This window comes from Cibotium barometz, chromosome 13 (genome assembly GCF_041138505.1).
Source record: "Cibotium barometz isolate CiBa-2024 chromosome 13, ASM4113850v1, whole genome shotgun sequence".
Taxonomy (NCBI): domain Eukaryota; kingdom Viridiplantae; phylum Streptophyta; class Polypodiopsida; order Cyatheales; family Cibotiaceae; genus Cibotium; species Cibotium barometz.
Window position 1 is genome coordinate 18,716,096 of NC_141058.1, and position 21,975 is coordinate 18,738,070.

Consider the following 21,975-nt stretch of genomic DNA (forward strand, 5'->3'; position numbering starts at 1 on the left):
CTTTTTGACTTTGAGAGTGTGATGAGATAATAGCCAAGTCTAAGTGGCATGTAGGTGGAGATCCCACTTACACATGGCGAAATTCTCCTCTTCCATGTAGGCATTCTAGAAGAATCTTTCCCAATTATGCACCTACACACACTCCTCCACATGCCTTCCACACTCCCCAACTTGTAGCCTTATGGTGAATACCATATTAATAATACAATTAAAATCCATGTGAGCATGAAGGCCCACTTTTATTTTCCACATCACTAGCCTATCTACCATACCAAAGTATTTATCAAGCATACTTGTGGCATTTACAATGTGTGCACCCTAAATCAAGCAAAACCATTATATTTGAAGATAGAATGCTATTATCAAGGTAGCCGCCAAGCCGCCGCATCACCACGCCGTTATTCCATTGTGGGCGCCGCAATCTTCTTGGACAAGCTTCCACCTTATTACCATTGAGAAACCATCAAAATATGCACAAAATTGAAAATGAAAGATATCAATTTTTCCTGTCACACTACATCAACACTTTAAGCCCATCACCTGGGGTGAAGCTATCAAGGTACTATATCAACTATTGAGAGTTTCAAGGTACTATATCAACACTTGAAGCCCATCACTCGAAGTGCACACTTAAGATTTTCAAGGTAACTAGGAAGGTACAAGCCTAGTTACAAGGTTTAAGGGCTTCACGCCCTTCATGCATCTATCAAGGTACTACATCATCGATATCCTCCATTTCCCTCTTGTTTCTCATAGGAGATCGGGTATTGCGGTATCGCGATGCATGATTGGATCATCAACATCTAGGAGCCTGTGTTGAGATAATTCCCCACGGCAAATCCTCACATGACCCATCCTCCCCCATCATTTCCTTTGATGCCAGTAGCATAGTGTCTACCTCATTGCTAATGTTCACCTCATCCCATAATCCTCACCACGTCTTTATCTATTAACTTCTCACCCATGCTAGACTACACTCCCAACCCAACGCCTCACCTCCACACCCTCCCCAACCAACTGTTTTACCACATACCCGTTATTTTTTTGTTGACTCCACCACATACACAAAGCACATGCACCTATGGATCTCTTCTCTTCTTTGTGGTTGCTCACTTATTCTCGAGGGGGATGCCCTTGCCACCTCCATGCTACTACCCTGACATCAACCATAAGCCCCACTACATCTTTATCATGACCTCCATTGGGGTTGTAGACTATTTGAGGGTTGTGATTAGATCATACTCTCCATCCACACCCACTCCTTCCTTATCATCGATGCTCATTTCCCCCCCCATCTCATCACCCTCAATGTCCATTCTTCTGCCCCTTGATCACTATCACTCTCAATGCCACCTGTCTCTCTCATCACCCCTCCATCATTGCCATCAGGTATGCCCACATTCTCTTAGGAGGCCCTTGCCCCGACGTCATCCTCCCTTCCATCTCACACGGTTTCCCCATCGATAGTTCTAACTACAATACCCTCCCTTACAAGTATCCACTCTTCCCTTCCCCATGGCCACATTTCCCCATCGATAGTTTTAGCTGCCATATCCTTTCTTGCAAGTGTCCACTCTTCCCTTCCTCATGGCCATATTTCCCTTTGGGAAGGTAGTGTCTAAGCTTCCTATAGGAGGAGCAAGTTCCCCCTTTGGGTAGGTAGTGTATGAGCTTCTTCTAGGAGGACCAGCCTCTCCAAGATATTTTCTCAGTACTACCAGCTCCATTGCTAGCCTCGACACTTACCTACTTTGAGGAGGCCACTTGTATGATCCCCTCCCCCCATCTTCTGATTAATCACCACCTTGGTATTAGATTCTAGTCACCATCCCACTATGCCACCTTGTTTGCATCTTCTACTCCAGTTTTGGTCCTAACCATCACCTTTGGTGGTGTTTGGAGCGCATGAACCCTGGTCACTTGAGCCTGCACGCCGAGGAGACCAAGAAGACTAGAAGCAGGAGAAGAACCAAAAGGGGTGGAAGATGATTTCCCAGATGCATAACTTTTCCTCATAGAAGGAGAAACACTTGGCTGATAATATGACCAAATGTTACAATTCATGTTTGACTTGTCCTTTCAAGAGTACATGTGCAGAGATCAGAGAAAGAAGTTGACTCTCCAGAACAAGTCACTGGGAAGCTCTAAAGATGGGCATCGACCTGATTTTGAGGAGATGTGTCCCCAAGCACGAGCAATAGGCTATGTTAGTAGAAGCACACCAAGGTGTAAGTAGTGGGCATTTTTCTAGAGAAGTCATAGGATGGAAGGTGTTCCTCCAGGTAGGTATGTGGTGGCCAACTACATCAAAAGATGCACAAAAGAGTGTGACATGTGCTAGAGGCTGGGGAAAATAAGCGATGTAGATAGAATGCCCCATAATCCAGTACTGCCACTTGAGCCATTCCAAAAGTGGTGTCTGGACTTTGTTGGTCCTTTCAAACTAGCTGCTCAAAAGATAGGAAACAAATACATCTTGGTGGCCACTAATTATTGCACAAAATGGGTAGAGAGCAAGGCCCTGAGAGACTACAAGGCATCATCCATATATCAAAGTTTCTTTATGAAACCATAATGACAAGATTTGGATGCCCTATAGAGATATTCAACGATCAAGTGACTTACTTCATCAATGAGTGATCATGAAACTGACAAAGCAATAGATGATAATGCACAAGAAGTCAACAGTCTATAACCCACAAGCCAATGGGCAAGCAAATTCCACCAATAAGAACCTCAAGGGACTCCTGATCAAGACAATAAATGAGAACATGAATGACTGGGAGGGAGACAAAGTTGCACTCGGCATTATAGGCATTCCAAAGAGCTTATAAAAGAATGCAACAAGACTTACACGGTAGGACAAGCGGCCCTCAAGGTAGCCAAGAGAAGGCTCAAAACTCACCTTAGGGCCAAGAAGAAGTGTGAGGAGATGTCCTCTGCACTGTGCAAAATGAGGTCTGTTTGTTAGTGGTGCTAAGAACAAGAAGTGAATTGTGTAGATGGTGGTGGATCACACCATTAGGGAAGGAGAAGATCATGATTTAAAGAGATCTCCCCTTGCTTTGGGAAATAGAGAGAGTAGATGTGAGGGCCATGAGTCATGTAGCCTATAGTGGCCATGCATAACATGAGTGCACACAACTGTCAATGGAGTTAGTAGTAGCCGGAGAAGTTGGAGAGCGCCAACGTTGACGATGGTGGTTGAAGAGGTTGGAGAGCACCGACTGCTATGGTGTTAATGAAGACGAGACGATGATGGAGAGCACCGACTGCTATGGTGTTAATGAAGACGAGACGATGATGGAGAGCACCAACTGCTATGGTGTTAATGAAGACGAGACGATGATGGAGTGATGGCCGATGCTAAAGCCAAGAAGACGGAGGTGACAATGGAGGTAAGGGACATAGTGTGGAGGAACTAGCTAGTTGTGTAGAGTAGACAAGAATAAAAGCATACTCTTATGGCAAGCTTATCCCTCGGTGGGCAAAGCATTTTGGCAAGAATACTCCCATGCATAAACAAGTTTCTAAAACAAGTCCTCAAGCTATAACCTCCAAGGCAAAGCATACGATGAGATAATCCATGTATAAAAAATAATAGTACCATTATGCAAATTACAGCAAACCAAGGCTACAACCGGTCCATTATCGAAAAAGGAAATACAACCAAGGCTACAACCAGTCCATTATCGAAAAAGGAAATACAACTAAAATAACAAAGCACTAGAGGTGGCTTCATAGGCTAATACATTTCCCTCGGTCTATGAATAAATCCAAAATCAAGAACCCTATGTGTGATTGGAGGCCTCACCCCCATAGCCCTATAACACTATTGGTAGTAGACAGGGGGAGGGTGACCAATGGAATAGTGTTCAAAGATTTTGTGCTCCACCTCGATCTCCTCGGGTGTGCAGGCTCGAGTGACCAGGGTCCATGCGCTCCAGACACCGCTGCCAAAGGTGACGGTTAGGACCAAAACTGGAGTAGAGGATGCAAATGAGGTGGGATGGTGGGATGGTGACTAGAATCTAATGCTAAGGTGGTGATTGATCTGAAGATGGGGGGAGAGGATCCTACAAGTGGCCTACCTCAAATTAGGTCAGTGCAGATGCCTTCGAGATTAACTAAGTTTTGATTAAAGATAATCCTAAATTTTGGATGTTACAAATTGCACTACTGAATTTTTTAGCAATTTTTTCAGAGGAGGCAAAAATTCGAAGTGTTAAAATTAAGTAAAAATTAAAGATTGAGTTTTCAATTAGTTAGTATGCTCAAAGGAAGCCTCTAAGTGTGTAGATGGACATGCAAAATCAAAATTTGATTAAAAAGTAAAACGTGACATATTTTTGGAGTCAACTTTCACATAGAACTACTTTTGGCAATTTCGTCCGTGTTGAGTTGTAGACCGCACACATTCTGGTAATTTTAAGTATCCACATAACTAGTTTCTAATAATTGTGCGCAAAGTTATACCTGTTTTGCAGGTTGCAACCTTGACAACAGATCTAAGAGGCTTGCCAAATCTACAAATAGCTCTTCCACAACTTCTGGATAGTAGACATGGATTCCCAATCAATCAAGACATCAGCAAATATATCGGGGAAGTACACAAATACTCTTTGTATTATTTTGCTCTAAATTCTTTTGAGATTAAATAAATAAATCGATAAGCATGTATATAGCAGAATCTGAGTCGATGTACGACATGCTTAACAATGGCAATGATGGGGGGGACCATCGCAGGAAAAGGAGAGGAGGGGTTTCCTGCCAAGAGCTATTGTTGATTGTCTTAGTCCGACGGAATAAACACTTTTGGAGTTAAAGAATTAGAAGATAGAATATTTGACTAGTTTGTGACTAGATTTTACGTATAACCTTCATTAGGGACTGTTTTACGAAGCATTTATCTTTCCATGTGTTTAGAATCCATTTTTAACATAAAGACAAAAGTTTAAGACGATAGAAAACTCTACAAGAGTGTATGAGACGCTAGAAAGTCAAATCTCTTTCGTTTTTGAGTTATTCGAGTGCAAAGTGGGGCACTTGGTTGTTTTGATAGTTTTATGCTGAAAAACAACTTTGACCGTTTTGAATGCTCTCAACAAAGAGACCTTAGAACTCATTTTTAGAAAACCATCGTGGTGAGGGCATCCCCCTCAAGCATAACTGAGTAGCCACAGAGAAGAGAAGAGAAGAGAACTAGAGGTGGGTATGCCACCATAATGACCAAAGAAGAGCACCCACAACTTCAAGATTTTGGAATACAGCCAGACTAGAGGAAGGAGTACTGGCAATTCGAAAATATAGCCAGGTGTATATGAGCGCGCCACCAACATTGTGGGTCAATCAATTATACATGCCAGTTAAAAGAAGATGGATACCGCTGGAATTACAAGAAGCCAAGAGGCGCGACTCGCATGTGTGCAACAACTTCCCCATTTTTATACCAGAAACATTTGCAACCATTCAGGAACAAAGACAGCAAATACTTACATGGATCAGGGCATGGCGTAGAATTTCAGACCTCGCTATTGTAGCTATTGTAGCTAGTGTCAAATTTTTGAAATTGGTGGTGGTGCTGATAGACCAACCAAAGGAGCCCTATGATGGTTATGAAGCAGAACACCTGAAGTTCGACATCATGAACCAAGGACCATCAGATAGGGGAATCATGCTTTACTCTACCACACCGACTCCGATGTCTTCCAAGGTACATGCATATCACTTTCGAAGATATGGTGGATACAGGATTCTGGAGATCACATTCAGCATTTCAACGCACACTCAAGAAGCTCCAATCCAGGAGGAACTTCTATCGACATGAGTTCGGTGACTAGGTCTTGGTAATAGATTCTACGGACATAACCTACATTAGGAAGGGGGATGTTAATCCCATTTTAGATTAACAAACATGATCCTCCAATTGAGGACATTAATAAGTGTCATGAAACAACACTATAAAAGTTGTACATTATGAGATGTTGGCCACCCAAGGCCTAGTAAGTAAGTTTTGGGCGGCCAAGTGTGAATAAGGGCCAAATGTATATAAGGCATTTTCTCATAATGAAAAGACACAATCCCCTTTGTGCTATAGAGAGCTCTCCCTTGTGTCATGAGAGAGATTGAAGGAGAAAGAGAGCATTCTAGCATTGTTTCTCTTTTATGCTTGTGTGATTCATGCTTGTGTGAGAGAGAGTGAGAGAGAGAGAGTGATTGCCTTATGCAATGGTGCGAGCGACTCTACGGTGATAGGTTGGAGGTTGGAGTTTAACAAGCGAGCTTGGAGGCCTCAAGGGACTCAAGTTCAAAGCATTGGTAAGTGCCCTACGATAGTTATGATCTAATGTTCATCCTTTAGGTGAATGTGTAGAGTTCCCTCTTGGAGGTGTGGTGGCCCATAATATTTTTGATGCCACTGCCGAGAAAACACCTTTGTTTCTTCCATCCTCTTGGAGTTTCAGCTCCCATTGCATAGGATTCATTATTACCCTTGCATTTTGGTAGTGCATTGTGTGGAAAATGAATGGATAAGATGTGTGTGGTAGGAAGAAATCGTGAGAAATTGGTTGTGATGTTGTGTATGTTTGTGGTGGAGTGGTCTTAGGATAGAGCTTCACTGTTTGTTCTTGTTAATTTTGTTCACTGTTTGTTCTTGTTAATTTTAAAGCACCAATGTGAATGAGCAGGTTGGTGTTCGGTTTTTCTTCTTTTTCAAAAATTCATAAAAATCAAAAACATAAGGAACCATTGGTTATGCCAAGAACTTGCATTCCATTCCTTAGGAGTGGCACAATCAATTTGGTATCAATTGGATAAGTATTATGCACCCAAAATCGTAACTTTTGATACGGGAAGTTCCACGTGAAACTGCATAAAAACATTCATGCCGTGAAACATTTTCTGCAACTTCACACCACGAATCGCTCACGAAATCAATGTTGCATTAACACCGAAAATCACGGGATTGCCTTGCCAAAAATAGGCAACCTTATCTTGAGACCTCTGACGCTGCGAAGTCTGCCAAAATTTTTGAGTACGTGAAAGTTCAGCAATGCGTTCACGACGCGAAACCTTATGAAGATGTTTACGGTGTCAAACCCTTTCTTGTTCACAAGACGTGAAACCTTTTGAAATTGTTCACGGCATGAAACCCTTTCTTGTTCATGACGTGAAACCTTCTCTGCAGATTCACAGGTTGGCCAAATCCAACGAATAGTCAGACTAGGCCACAAATGTCAGTAAAGGAGGGCGGCCTATATCAAAGAGAGGGGATCTGACCCAAAAGGCAAAAAAAACTTTGAGCATGTGAAAGTGCAGAATAACGTTCACGTCGTGAACCTTTTCTGACTTCTCACACCGTGAACCATTCTCTGCAGTTTCATGGCTTTAGAAACAGAGCGATAGAATCGGAAGCAAAATCAAATTGGGTCGACAAATAACTTATCAAAGCATACATACATGCACTTAAGATCTGGAAAACTCATCAGAGATGATCTTACACCTGAATCACCCAGGATCTTCCTATCAAAGAAGTGTAGGATCAGGACATTCCGTAGCACACACCTGAGTGTTTTAAGAAACTTGACTATCGCTGAAACTAGTAGCGAAGAGTCCATGGAAGAAGGGCTGAGATACACTGGGCTTGGGGAAGAGGATAAACCACCCTCCCCAACCAGGTCTAGTGGTATCATTGATATTGCCCGGGGATTTTTTGGTCTCCAAACCAGTCATGAGTGATGAAGAAGCACAATCTGCGGGCATGGGTCCATCAACCAGTGCTGGACTCGGTCCACAACAAGAAGTGGCCATCCAAACATTGAATTCTAGGTTGTCGAATATCGGCACCCCCCCCCCCCCCCGAATAAGACGGGACATTAAAAGTGCGGCCAAAACGGGTCAAATATTCTTCCCCACCACCACTGAGGAAGTAGAGTTAGACCTCAAACGGAACGAGGTGGAATGATAGCTACGAGAATTGAGCTTAAGGAAACAAGAGCTCGACACTCAAAGGGCGAGAGCTGAGCAAAAGGAAACGGGAAGTTTAACCCACTCTAGTCATGAGGGAAGGAACCAGAAATAGTTATGGGAAGAAGTGAGGGAGAAATTCTAAACTTGGAACCCATAAAGGAGGAAGGGTTTACAACCATAGAAGAGGAGGGTAACCTAGCAAGCATGGCGGGTGAAGTAGAGGACCGTCTGTACACCAAAAAGGATATTGAGCAGATGATCAATCACCCTACGTTCCTACAAGACATGTAACTCCTGATTCTACAAAGACATACAGAGGCGACTAATGAGAGGAGTCACTCCAAGCTATAGCGGCTGGACCATCCCATGGACCAGAAATACCTAGAAGAGCCAATACAAGAAGGGGACGAGGTCTAGGAAGGGGGGGAACAATTCCTCAAAGGCCAAGGATAGATCCAACCATGGACCTTAATGCAGCTACAAGGACAGACCAGCTAAATATGGCGGCAGAGATGGGCCGAGGGATGGTCAGAGAACTAGGCACTGCTCTAGAATCCCGACCCTCCCAGATGAAACCACATATCATCTCCAAACTTGTCCAAAAATTCTCTAGGGGGATGAGGATCCTATCCAACATGTAGAGGATTTTGAATCCACATGTGAAACCTGCGGGCCAGTCCAATGATGTGACAATGATACATGCCTTCTCACTGACCTTGGAAGGAAAAGCTCATCAGTGGTTCCAAACCCTTAAGCCTGAGGATAAGGTTAATTTCACAAGGCTAAAGAATGTTTTTGTGCCCAGTTTCACCCGAAGTGGTGACAGATGGAGCCTTGTGGCACAGTTACATAATATCAAACAAAAGGAAGATGAGTCAATGAGAGACTATGTGTCTTGTCTTAAGCACTTAAATTCAAGGTGCAAACTTCGGGAGAGGTTAACTGATGATCAGTTATTACCTTGTCTCCGGAGAGGGGTTAGAGACCACAAAATGCATGATTACCTGGTACTAGCCCGACCTGCTACACTTAATGCATGTTGCAAACTGGCAACAATCGAATATGAAGATAATATGTTAGAATTGTCGCAACCACAAGATGTCAAAACAGCTTCAGCAACTACGACTTCGCGTGTCTCAAGCCATCAAGAAATTCGAACTCAAAGCAAACAAGTCCGAAACATGACTAATGCCATATTAGAGAAATTGAAAGTCAAAGAGGGAAAAGAAGCATCTAGGCATGGGCATAATCATCTTTACCCTCGCAGGGAATTGGTGTGGTGCTTTATGTGTAGACTAAATCATACTACCACCGAGTGTCCACAGTTCAGAGCAAGGCCGTTACTCTATTGTGCCTCACTACGTAAAATTAGGAAATCATGACACTTCAATGTGTAGATATCCAAGATTTCAAAATGTTGCACAGCTACCAGCACTTAGAGCCCCATTGGCTTTACCTGCGCCAGCTGTACAGATCACCGCTACTGCTGGACAACCCAATTCTTCCTACTTACCTAGGGGGATGTTCCAGGTACAAGACACTTCACCTTTGCCACCACCAATTCTACCACCACAACCACCACAGGCTAAGATCAATCAAGTATTGATCAAAGAGCCATCAGAAGATGTTGATATGGCGTAGGAAGTAGAACTTAGCAGGGAGTACTACAAGGAAATGGCTGAGGTTACGCCGGAATATTACGTCCTACAGAATAACATGCCAGTACTCGTGTTTCAAACCATAGTACAATGGAAGGACAAGGACATGAACTCGAATATGAGAAGAGGACCGCTATAATGCTTTGGCTTTTGCAGAGGGCCGCATTGAGCCGCCAAGTGCCCAAACAAGAATATGGTTCATACACACCAACCACAACAAGTGACAGCTCCACCCAATGACATGCCAATACTCACCTGTACTAAATGTGGGATTGATCATTTGATCGAGGATTGTCCATACCGCCCAAGAAGTGGTACGACTTCTAATGCCAATCAAGCCACCACCGAAACCATTAGTGTACAGCCTGGGAATATCACACCACTTAATGTTCTAACAAGAGCTCAAGTTCAATTAGGAGACAAGGGAAAGAACCGAGCAGATACGACTGTTTCTAGAACTAACCGCAGGAGAAGAGTGAAAAAAGTGGGTAAGGGTGACATAAGAGTCACAATCCAAGATGGATCCGAAGAAGATACAATCGACACCGAATCCATGCAATCGAAGGAAAAGGGGGATCAAAGGATCAATCATAGAGGGTCGGACCAAGAAGAGCAAAGAGAGCAACCAACAACTCCTAAGGGGGTCGGTGAATACCCCAATGCAGAAGAGGAAATGAGAAAGCTCGAAGATGCCAGGGCCTTAGTCAAAGAGTGCTAACGGCTTCATGAAGCCAACCCGAGATAGGGAATTGGACGTGCCAACCCCAATTCTGGAAGAAAAGAAGAGTCCCAAGCAAACACACTATCCATAATGTTTGAGGAAAATGGGTTGGGCGAGTCTATCCATTCCTTCCCTATGGAGGAATACGAGACACAATGGTAAGAACCCTCTATCTCCAAAGAACCCAGAGACATAGGAAGTCTCGCGGCTGTGCTATCCATGCCTGTACAAATGCCATTAGGACAACTGTTACACAATTCACCGATCCTATGGACAGACGTAAAAGAATGGGTAGGGGGTAGACTAAAGCCAGTTGAAACTATAGATGAGGCTCTGCCATCTCTGGCAGAAAGAACCTTGAGACATATAAGGAAAACCCGAGTCGTTAAGAATCAATTGGGACGCTACTACAAAAGCAACAACACAAATGCTACAATCCCGATTCATCATAATGGGTACCAGGCACTGGCTATCCTGGATGGTGGGGCAGGGGTTAGCATCATCACAAAACGTTGCTGGGAAAATTGGGGGAGACCTGATCTAAAAAAAGCAGATCTAATCATTAAAATGGCTGATGGAACGTCTTTGAGACCCATTGGGCTTCTAGAGAATGTTAAATTCAAACTCTCTACATTTCGCTACCATCATACATTTGTGGTCATGGACTTCCTACGCCAACCTGATTCATGTGACATAATATTGGGGAGACCCCTCATGAGGGAATCCAAATTGGTGCATGATTGGTTGGGCCCTGGATCACATGTATGTATGTAGGGATTTGCAAATCTTAAAGATTCATCTGAGAACATGGAAAGCACACCCCATGGAGGGGCAATTGTTCGGTAACGATTCAGTCACGAGACGGAACGAACCACCTCTATACAGATATGCCAGCCCTTGGTGGGAGATCCCAAGGATGAAGAGGAAATGGAAATGTATGCATCACTTCCTCCTCCGGACTTCAATGAAAATTGGATGCATGTGTTGGCCCCACCATTGATGTGATGCAACCCAGGGGGACCCAATATGTGGAATCTGGAACCGTCTCCATGACCTCTATCTGTATGGTTAATTGGCATACCATTAATGAGGAATTAGACGAGGAGACATCGAGTACAGAAGGTACCATAGCACAAAGCCGTACCAGTGCTCAACGCCTTAGACGGTGGCAAAAACAGAAATGGTATATAGCCCGATAAAATGCCCTATTACGAACAAAACCCACGGATGCCTAGTGGCTGAGATACCTTGAGGCCACTAAGGTACACGATGAGTTCTCAAAGGATTGGGGTGAGGAGTTGAGTAAGATATCGTTGGAGGGAAGGCACAAAGAGAAAATTGTCCTTCAAGGGCTAGAAACACCCAAACAAAAGGTGGGCACCGAAAATGCAATAAAGCCCTCGTAGAAGTAGAACGTGAGGCTAGAAAGATCATGACTAAAACCAAAAGTGAAAATGAGGACGAACCAGACTTGATCTCAGTACCCGACCACTTCAAAACCTATACTGTTGGGCAAACGAAAAGTGGTCCGACTGATGGCTACAAGGGTGAAAGAGGATGGGCTATCCACATCACACAATGGCCCGGTAGAAGTCAAGGAAGTGGATATTCTGGGACCAGGGGAAGAAGCTCGACCCGTATACATTGCTAAGGACTTGACTTCGGCTGAAGCAGATGAGCTCATTACTCTCTTAAGGAATTTAAGGATTGTTTCGCTAGGAATTACAAAGAGATGAAGGGGGTACCACTTGAGGTAGTACAACATATGATTCCAATCATGGAAGGGTCAAGAAACCATACAAGATGAATCCTAAGTATGCGTGGCAATTGTGAAGGGGTACCACTTGAGGTAGTACAACATATGATTCCAATCATGGAAGGGGTACCACTTGAGGTAGTACAACATATGATTCCAATCATGGAAGGGTCAAGACCAACCAGGTAGAAACCATACAAGATGAATCCTAAGTATGCGTGGCAATTGTGAAGGAGGAATTTGACAAGCTCATTATACTGCGGATTTAATCTATGAAATTGAATATACGGATTGGTTGTCACCAATCGTGATAGTGCCAAAAAAGAATGGAAAACTTAGGGTATGTGTTGATCTTAAAAAGATTTAACGCAGCCACTAGGAAAGACCATTATCCTCTGCCTTATACAGAACATGTTTTGGAAAGAGTGGCTGGGAGAGAAACTTACAGCTTCTTGGATGGATTCTCTGGTTATAGTCAGGTGTCCATAGCACCAGAGGACCAACACAAGACAGCTTTCAATACAATGTGGGAGACATTTGCATACAAGGTTATGCCGTTTGGCCTCACAAATGCCCGAGTAACCTTTCAAAAACAGTTGATGTGCATAGCCTTCAAGGACTACTTACAAAAGTGGTTGGAGATATTCATCGACGAGTTGTGTGCACACTCTCGATGGTGGGCAGACCATCTAGCCTGCTTGAGGAAAGTGTTCGAGCGATGTCAATTATATCGTATATTCTTGAACCCCTTAAAGTGTCAATTTTGGGTCAAGCATGGTGTGATATTTGGACACATTGTCTCAAAGAATGATGGTATATCCATCGGATGATAGCAAGGTCAAGCTGATATTGGAGCTGCCACCGCCTACCAACTACAAGGGTGTGCAAAGATTTTTGGGCCATGTGGGGTATTATCGCCACTTCATAAATTTTTATACTAAAATAGCCAGACCCTTGTACAAGCTCCTCATTGTCTTTGAGTGGATTGAGGAGTGTTAGGAAGCATATGATCGACTGAAGCAAGCATTGGCAAGTGCACCAATTCTACGACCCCCCAATTGGGATCTTATATTTCACGTGCATATTGATGCATCAAATTTTGCTATTGGTTGCGTACTAGCCCAGCATGGTGAGTTCAAATTGGACTATCCCGTCTGCTTTGCTAGTCGTCAGCTGAATGATGTAGAGGTGAATTACACCACCACACAGAGAGAAGGATTGGACATGGTTTACGCCGTCAAGAAATATCGACATTACCTCTTAGCCAACAAATTCGTATTTTTTGTGGACCATCAAGCCTTACTATACCTGGTGAATAAACCTTGCACCAGGGGGAGAATCACACGATGGTTGCTATTATTGTTGGAATCCGACTTTACAGTCACACGGTACAAAAGGGAACACAACATGTGTTAGCCAATCACATGTCAAGAATTCCAAATGGGGAACCAGCAAACTGGTGTTGATGATGATCTCCCTGATGCTTGTTTATTCAAGTTGGACATGGTACCCGAATGGAGTGAAGAAATCTCACAGTATCTAGCTTATGGTTTTCCGTAGGAAATACCTTTGAACAAAGATAAAATGTGGCGGCTTATCAAGCTTGATGTACCTTATCAACTGATTTCGAGAGAGCTATATAAGCTAGGAAAAGATAATGTGCTTAGAAGATGCGTTAGAGAGGATGAGTTCATCACCATATTGGAAGAAGCTCATTCAAGGATAGCAGGCAGGCATTTTGCTAGAGAAATCACAGCTCAAAAAGTGCTTCAAGCAAGACTATGGTGGCCTACGTTATTCAGAAACGTCATAGAATTTGTCAAAAGATGTGAAGAATGTCAACGTTTCGCTATCCCACAACAAAAGGACAAGATGCCGTTAACCCCTATTATTGTAAGACAACCATTCGAGAAATGGGGAATAAATTTTGTGGGACCTATTAGTCCAGTGGCACATCCATCCCAAGCCTGATATGTGATCATGGCCACTGACTATTTCACAAAATGGGCATAGGCCAGAGCCTCAGAGACAGTCGATGCACGAACAACAATAAAATTTTTATACGAGAAAATCATCTCAAGATTCGGATGCCCATTAGAATTAGTTAGTGATCGCGGAAGACACAATAAAAAAACTCCCACATGGAACTAAAACGATTGCACCAACAAATACCCAAAAGTGCCCAAGTGACCCCTTGGTTCTCATGGCAATAAAACAAAAGATATCCAATGATTGCACAAATGGGTACGAGGTAAGCAAAGTGTCATTCACTCATCATGTGCATGTTTAACTGCTTGAGTATATAGAAAAAAAAAAGAGAAGTATTCGATCTTATGCATTCCACGTGAAACTGCAGAAAAACGTTCATGCCGTGAAACTGCAGAAAAACGTTCATGCCGTGAACAAGGCCAAAATTGTTCATGCGCCGTGAATAAAATTACAAAGGTTCACGTTGTGAAAAAGTTCACACCATGAAACGGTAAATTTTCACGAGCCAATCACGTAGTGCCATGTGGCATTCTTCATTAAGATAGCTGCCCTGTTCGACGTTTGCATTATAAATTCGGTTTTCTTTCCTCTTTTCGTCATTTTGCATCGTGTGCGTTGTTTGATCATGTTCAAATCGCTTCATCGTGCATCTCCCGAGCTCGCCTTCTCCTACAACCTTCTCGACTATTCCCTTCAAGGAGGGAGCTTGATCCTTTTCTTTTCTTTTCCTTTTTTTGTTTATGTTTTGTTTTGTGTTCTTTCAAGAATCGTGACATCTTGAGAAAATACACATTAATTAGTAAAACAAATGATCCTTTTCTTTTCTTTTCTTTTTTTTGTTTATGTTTATGTTTTGTTTTGTGTTCTTTCAAGAATCGTGACATCTTGAGAAAATACACATTAATTAGTAAAACAAATGACTTGTAGCCCTTCACGTATGCATCATTCAATAAAGTTAACAATCATACACAAAGAATCATAATCAAACAATTAAAAATATGACCTGCAGTTTCACGAAAGCTGTGTTTTCAAGAAAGCTATGTTTTCATGAAAACTGCATTTTCACACCCGACCTTTTCACGGCCATACACTTTCATGCCCGACCTTTTCACGGCTTGTGTTTTCACGGCCATACACTTTCACGCCTGACCTTTTCACGACCATACACTTTCACGCTCGACCTTTTCACGACTTGTGTTTTCATGGCCATACACTTTTACGGTTGCACCTTTTCACACCTGACCTTTTCACGGTCGCACATTTTCATGGCCACACCTTTTTAGCCATACACTTTCACGCCCGACCTTTTCACGGCCCATGTTTTCACGGCCATACACTTTCACGCCTGACCTTTTCATGGTCGCACCTTTTCACGGCCATACGTTTTTACACTTGACCTTTTCACGGCCTATGTTTTCATGGCCACACCTTTTCACGGCCATACACTTTCATGCCTGCTGACCTTTTCAACGATCGCCCGACCTTTTCACGGTCGCCGCACCTTTTCACGGCTTGTGTTTTCACGGCCATACACTTTCACGCCTGACCTTTTCATGGCCTATGTTTTCACGCTTGACCTTTTCATGACCTGCACATTCATGTACTCACTCCTACCTTGCTCCTCTATGCCATGAACTGACTATTAACACACCAGAGGATTGCTCCTACACTAACGAACTCTTCTAACCTATTCCCATTTTTTTTAAGAGAAAAAGAAAAAGAAAAAGAAAAAAAATGCAACCCCACCAGTCGTTAGACTAATCCTATGTGCCTAATACAGATGTCAGTCTCGGAGCCCGAAGCCCACGAGAACCCAGCTACTATAACTCAAGCTAGCAGTGCTACTAGATCCCCAGCTAGTCAGAGAAGAAAGATAACACAACGATCGAAGCTGAACTTCTTGGGTCCTTGTGCCCAAACCTTCCATGGGAGCATCATCAGCAAGGAAGCTCACACAGCCCATGGCAAGGTAGCTCTCCAGTACCACAACCAAGAATGTTTATAAATACTGGAAGGGGTTGAAGTTAAAGCAAAACTGGACAAAGTCGGTCTAGGTAAGATGGCGCAGGTACTCCCACAAAGTATCGACACAGAGCTCTACGCGCGGAGTACCTAACCCTATGACAAGGGGACCAAACGAGGACAAATCACCAAAGCAGACGGCACTACGGAGCAACTCCTCATCATAGAGGAACTCATTAGGGAGGCTCTAAAACTTCCAGCTGCAACCAGGGTCCACCAACACATCATTGACAAGATGCCTCTGGAGGCCATGCTAAAGAAGAATTCATACAATTCGAATGGTGCCGAGTATGAGAATATCCAAGATGAGGCTACAGAGAAAGCTTGTAGGGCCATGTCTGTGATGATGCAAGTAAAGCCAGTGGACAGTTACAATAGAGTCGTTCTTCTCAACTGGATTGCAAAAGTACATGAGGAGAAAGAGGACTATTGGGCATACTATCTACATAAGGAGATGGAGAATTACTTGAAAGCCCACCAATCGAAGACATGTAACCCATACCTCCTCACACAGGTTCTCAATCACGTAGCAAAAAGGCCTCTCAAGGAGCCCAAACCAGAGGAGCAAATGCAGTTGGCACTATTACCAGACCAGCCCAAATTAACACTGAAGCTGTGCAAGAAGGGCAAGCTATCTTGATGGAGACCAAGGAGATCATAAAGCAAATCAAGAAAGAGCGCAAGAAGAACATAGATAAGAAGATGAGGGGAGTGCTTACAGATGTTGATGCTGAGTCACAAAGACTAGAGGAGGAAGTGGCCACAGAAATCCGCACCTACTAAGAAGCACTTAAAGAGAATATTCAGGTTAAAGATGCATCCACACAAGTACAAAGGTTAAAAGCAAACTTGGAAGCAGCTGAGGCTACCCACAAAGATGTCATCACATGAAGAGTTTGAAAGCTATAGAGGAGCAAGAGAAAAGGTACAATGCCCTGGAGAATAATAACATGGTCTTCAGCCAAACAATAGTACAAAGGATCGAGGAGAATGTTGACCTTAATGCCAAATTGGAACAAGCAAAGGAATAGCTCCAGAAAGAAGTCACCCACACAAAGGAACTCACGACACTTCATGCACAACAAGTACAAGAGTTCCAAGCCAATGCCAGGGCCAAGGAAGAAGCATTGCAATACCAAATTACCAAATCACGCAGCTAACAACACAGCTCAAAGCAGAGGAGGAGAGGGCAAACCATCTACAACATGAAAGGGAACAAACCAACAAGGCTTATCCAAAAAAGATTAGAGCTCTTAATGAAACAATAAGTGCAAGCCAGGCAGAAGCACACAGAAAAGAGTTGGCACACCAAGAGAGAGTGACGCAGCTTACACAATAACTACAAGACACGCAGAGGCTCGCGGCCCAAAGACTCCAACAAATTACCGAAGCTCAGGAAACGGAAGCAACTGCCCGGCGGGCCCAAGAAGATTCGAAGAATTGGATGCTGCAAGGATGGTCAGAGAAACGTCGATTTCAAACCTCCTTAGCAACACAGACTCCCACCTACATGCATTAGAGCGTCAACTAGCAATCCAAGAAAGAAGTCAGCGCGGCCAGAGCCTAGTGATGATCTTCGTCTCCTCCTTGAGCACGCCTCCAAGTTGGGACAACTGCTAGTAACTCCTCGGGCCCCTCCTCAAACTCTTTCTTTGTTTTTGTCTACACTAACACTCTCTCTACTTTAATATGACATAAATCTATCTGAAGATATAGGCCTAGGATAACTAATATTAATCAAACAAAATACTGAAAGAGATGCTGATCCCACCATAAAATGGGAATTTTGAGGAAAGACTTAGTATTAACCAATCCCCAGGACATCTTTTTCTACCCTCTACATCCTATCGTGCTAAACCTTCGTACTTGGTGTCGCGTTCTCCAAAACTCAGAAATTCTGGACAACAGTGTTTAAAAATTAGACCTATTTGTCCCATATGACATTCCAAAGATGCCCGCCAACTATGAGGTCATAGCACATAGTTACCAATGGGTTATAAGTCAAGGGTGGCTAGAGGTATATAACACTAACCAACATCTAAATCTATGTGACTCCACTCTATATCATCCTTTTGGCATTCTAAAACTCTACACTAATGTCTATAAACATTTAGAAGCCAGGCTAACCAATGTGTAATACAATTTTGATACTACCCACATAGAATATCCCGCTATCAATGCCGAATAAATTCCAGGCTTACAAGACTTTATTAAGTCTCATAAGCCTAGCCACCCACCCCCTAGAGATAAAGAAGAATCTTCTTCTTCGTTTTCAAAATCAACTTACCATGTCTATTCGAATGTCGCTAGTACGCTACTTAACCCATATCCAAACACACCACCTGCTAACACCTCTCAGGCGCAGCTGACTGCATTTTCTAGTGTTCCAAAAGATGGAGGAAAGCAAATCTTATGCACACTAGAGATGGCTAAGCCACCATAATCACCAATGAAGAGCACCCACAACTTCAAGATTTTGGAATACAGCCAGACTAGAGGAAGGAGTACTGGCAATTCCTGAATATAGCCAGGTGTATATGAGCGCACCACCAACATTGTGGGTCAATCCATTATACATGCCAGTTAAAAGAAGATGGACACCGCTGGAATTACAAGAAGCCAAGAGGCGCGACTCGCATGTGTGCTACAACTTCCCCATTTTTATACTAGCAACATTTGCAACCATTCAGGAACAAAGACAATAGATACTTACATGGATCAGGGCATGGCACAGAATTTCAGACCTCGCTATTGTAGCTAGCGTCAGATTTTTGAAATTGGTGGCGGTGCTGATAGACCAACCAAAGGAGCCCTCTGATGGCTATGAAGCAGAACACCTGAAGTTCGACACATGAACCAAGGACCATCAGATAGGGGAATCATTCTTTACTACCACCGACTCCAATGTCTTCCAAGCTACATGTATATCACTTTCGAAGATATGGTAGATACAGGATTCTGGAGATCACATTCAGCATTTCAACGCACACTCAAGAAGCTCCAATCCAGGAGGAACTTCTACCGACATGAGTTCGGTGACCAGGTCTTAAGACCTCGTAATAGGTTCTAGGGACATAACCTACATTAGGAAGGGGGGATGTTAATCCCATTTTAGATTAACAAACATGATCCTCCAATTGAGGACATTAATAAGTGTCATGAAACAACACTATAAAAGTTGTACATTATGAGATATTGGCCACCCAAGGCCTAGTAAGTAAGTTTTGGGCGGCCAAGTGTGAATAAGGGCCAAATATATATAAGGTATTTTCTCATAATGAAAAGACACAATCCCCTTTGTGCTATAGAGAGCTCTCCCTTGTGTCTTGAGAGAGATTGAAGGAGAGAGAGAGAGCATTCTAACATTGTTCCTCTTTTATGCTTGTGTGATTCATGCTTGTGTGAGAGAGTGAGAGAGAGAGTGATTGCCTTATGCGACGGTGTGAGTGACTCTATGGTGACAACGTGGAGGGGGAGCTTGGAGGTTGGAGCTTAACAAGCAAGCTTGGAGGCCTTAAGGGACTCAAGTTTGAAGCATTGGTAAGTGCCCTATGACAGTTGTGATCTATTGCTCATCCTTTAGGTGAATGTGTAGAGTTCCCTCTTGAAGGTGTGGTAGCCCATAACATATACTGATCCACATCAGACTAGCATGTAGATTCCCTTTTTCTCTAGGCTCTTAGTAATGATGGATGGTTAACCATTTGCTAGGGTAGTTCTAGCATGAAAAAAAGTCAATATCTATAAACCATTTGCTAGGGTAGTTCTAGAATGAAAAAAGGTCCATATCTAGAAACCATTTGATAGGGTAGTTATAGCATGTTAAAAGGTCAATCAATATAGTTATTATTGTGAAATTTTATGTTTTATAATGACTGAATTGTGTGAGACTTGACAATAATAGAAAACAAGTCCATGTTATATTCATGATACTTTAATAGTAGCCAAGGCTTTTAATGCAATAATTTATTTTCATTTAACAACTTTGACCTCCCAAACAAGGGGCTATTGCACTCTCTTTGTGCAATGTTTATTAGATCAACAAGCGTGGAGGATGGACATTTGCTACACTTATGTTATTAGTTCTTTGATATTTAATGTCAACGTGGTGACATTATGACCTCCCACAACAACAAGGGGCTATTGCACTCTCTTGTGCAATGTTTGTTAGATCAACAAGCGTGGAGGATGGACATATCCTATACAGCAAGTCAGCGTTCTTCCTTTAAATTTGAGGCCTGCTTACCTTCATACTACAGAGAGAGCGCGATGCAAAGAAAAGGTGAGCAATAAAAGCCTTCATTGTAAACATCCTTATTGGTTCTCCCTAGCCTTCCTTCTTAGAGCATTAAGCATGCAAGAGCATGACCTTCATGAAAGCATAGAGAACAGTAGTGATCTCGTGTCTCATCTGGCGCCATAAGGAGTTACAAAACTATTTGTACCTTTACTTGGATGATGTACAATGTTAAGTTTTAAAAAATTAAGCATTCAACATTTGTGATGTCTTGCTTTATCTAAATATTGCCCCAATAGAATGTGGGATAAATGTTATACAAAAATAATATATCTATGTATATATTTCTTTGCACATATCTGACCTATATAAATTCATAAACACACATATCATTCCAAACTCATCACACCATAATATGACTTTAGTGAGCTTTTTAGGGCCATGCATTATACACATGGATTTATTTTACAATAAAAAATAGCATGCCTACCGTAGACTATTGTGTTTCTCCTTTGTATATCTCAAATTTCAATTTGCCGACATCACCATACAAGCAAGTTTTTAAAAGACAAACAACCCACTACTAATAATCTATCAACCTCCCCTACAAGCAAGTGTTTTAAGAGGCTACAAGCTTGCTTTTTTTGCAATATATATCTTTAAGGCATCGTCATTACAAGCAAGTGTTTTAAGAGGCTACAAGCTTGCTTTTTTGCAATATATATCTTTAAGGCATCGTCATTACATTGCATTTTTTCTTTCTAACAAGTTTCAACATTTGAAGGTTAGGGAAAGTTGCAAAACTTAAGAGAACTCTCACACAATGCACTCAAAGAACCATAATTCCATAAGAAAGCTATTAAAAAATATAAGCATTTATGAAAAAAGGAGGACTTTTTAAAATGGGAAGTATACACTTCATATACGATTTCATTTTTAATTTGTTTTCAAGATAGATGTAGTAGGTGTATAGAAGTAAACATGTAGCTAGTCTATTGGAAAGCTCAAAAGCACAAATTTTTGATGTAAAAAATCCTTTCAGAGTTTTACCTAGTAGAGCAGTTTAGCTTCCTTTCTAGAGTTGTGCTGTGCCAACACTCCCTTCCTCATTGTTCCTCTTTTGGGGCTCCTCCAATGCAATAGATGTAAGTAAGCTTAACCTTTGGAAATTGACAAAATTAATTTGCATGATGATTGCAAAGAGAAATAATGAATTAAATACAATGATTCACTTTTACAAGAGCTATGCATGAATTGTAGCTCGATGTTAGATACAAAGCTAGAGTGCTATGTACTTTTAGAGACTATGTGTGAATTGTACTAGGGTGTCATGTACTTGGCATGCATGATCTTGGCTTTGAATTTTACTTCTACTACTCTTATTCTCTTTGAAAAACTTGTTTGATTTTTCAAATAATCTATTTCTTAATCAATGGATGTATTGTCATATGCATTTTATTAAATGATTATTTGTGTGTTTTACAAGTGTTTGCAGGTGTGTGCGCGTGTGTGCATGCAGCACTGTGTGTGTGTGTGTGTGTGAGAGAGAGAGAGAGAGAGAGAGAGAGAGAGAGAGAGAGAGAGAGAGAGAGAGAGAGAGAGAGAGAGAGAGAGAGAGAGA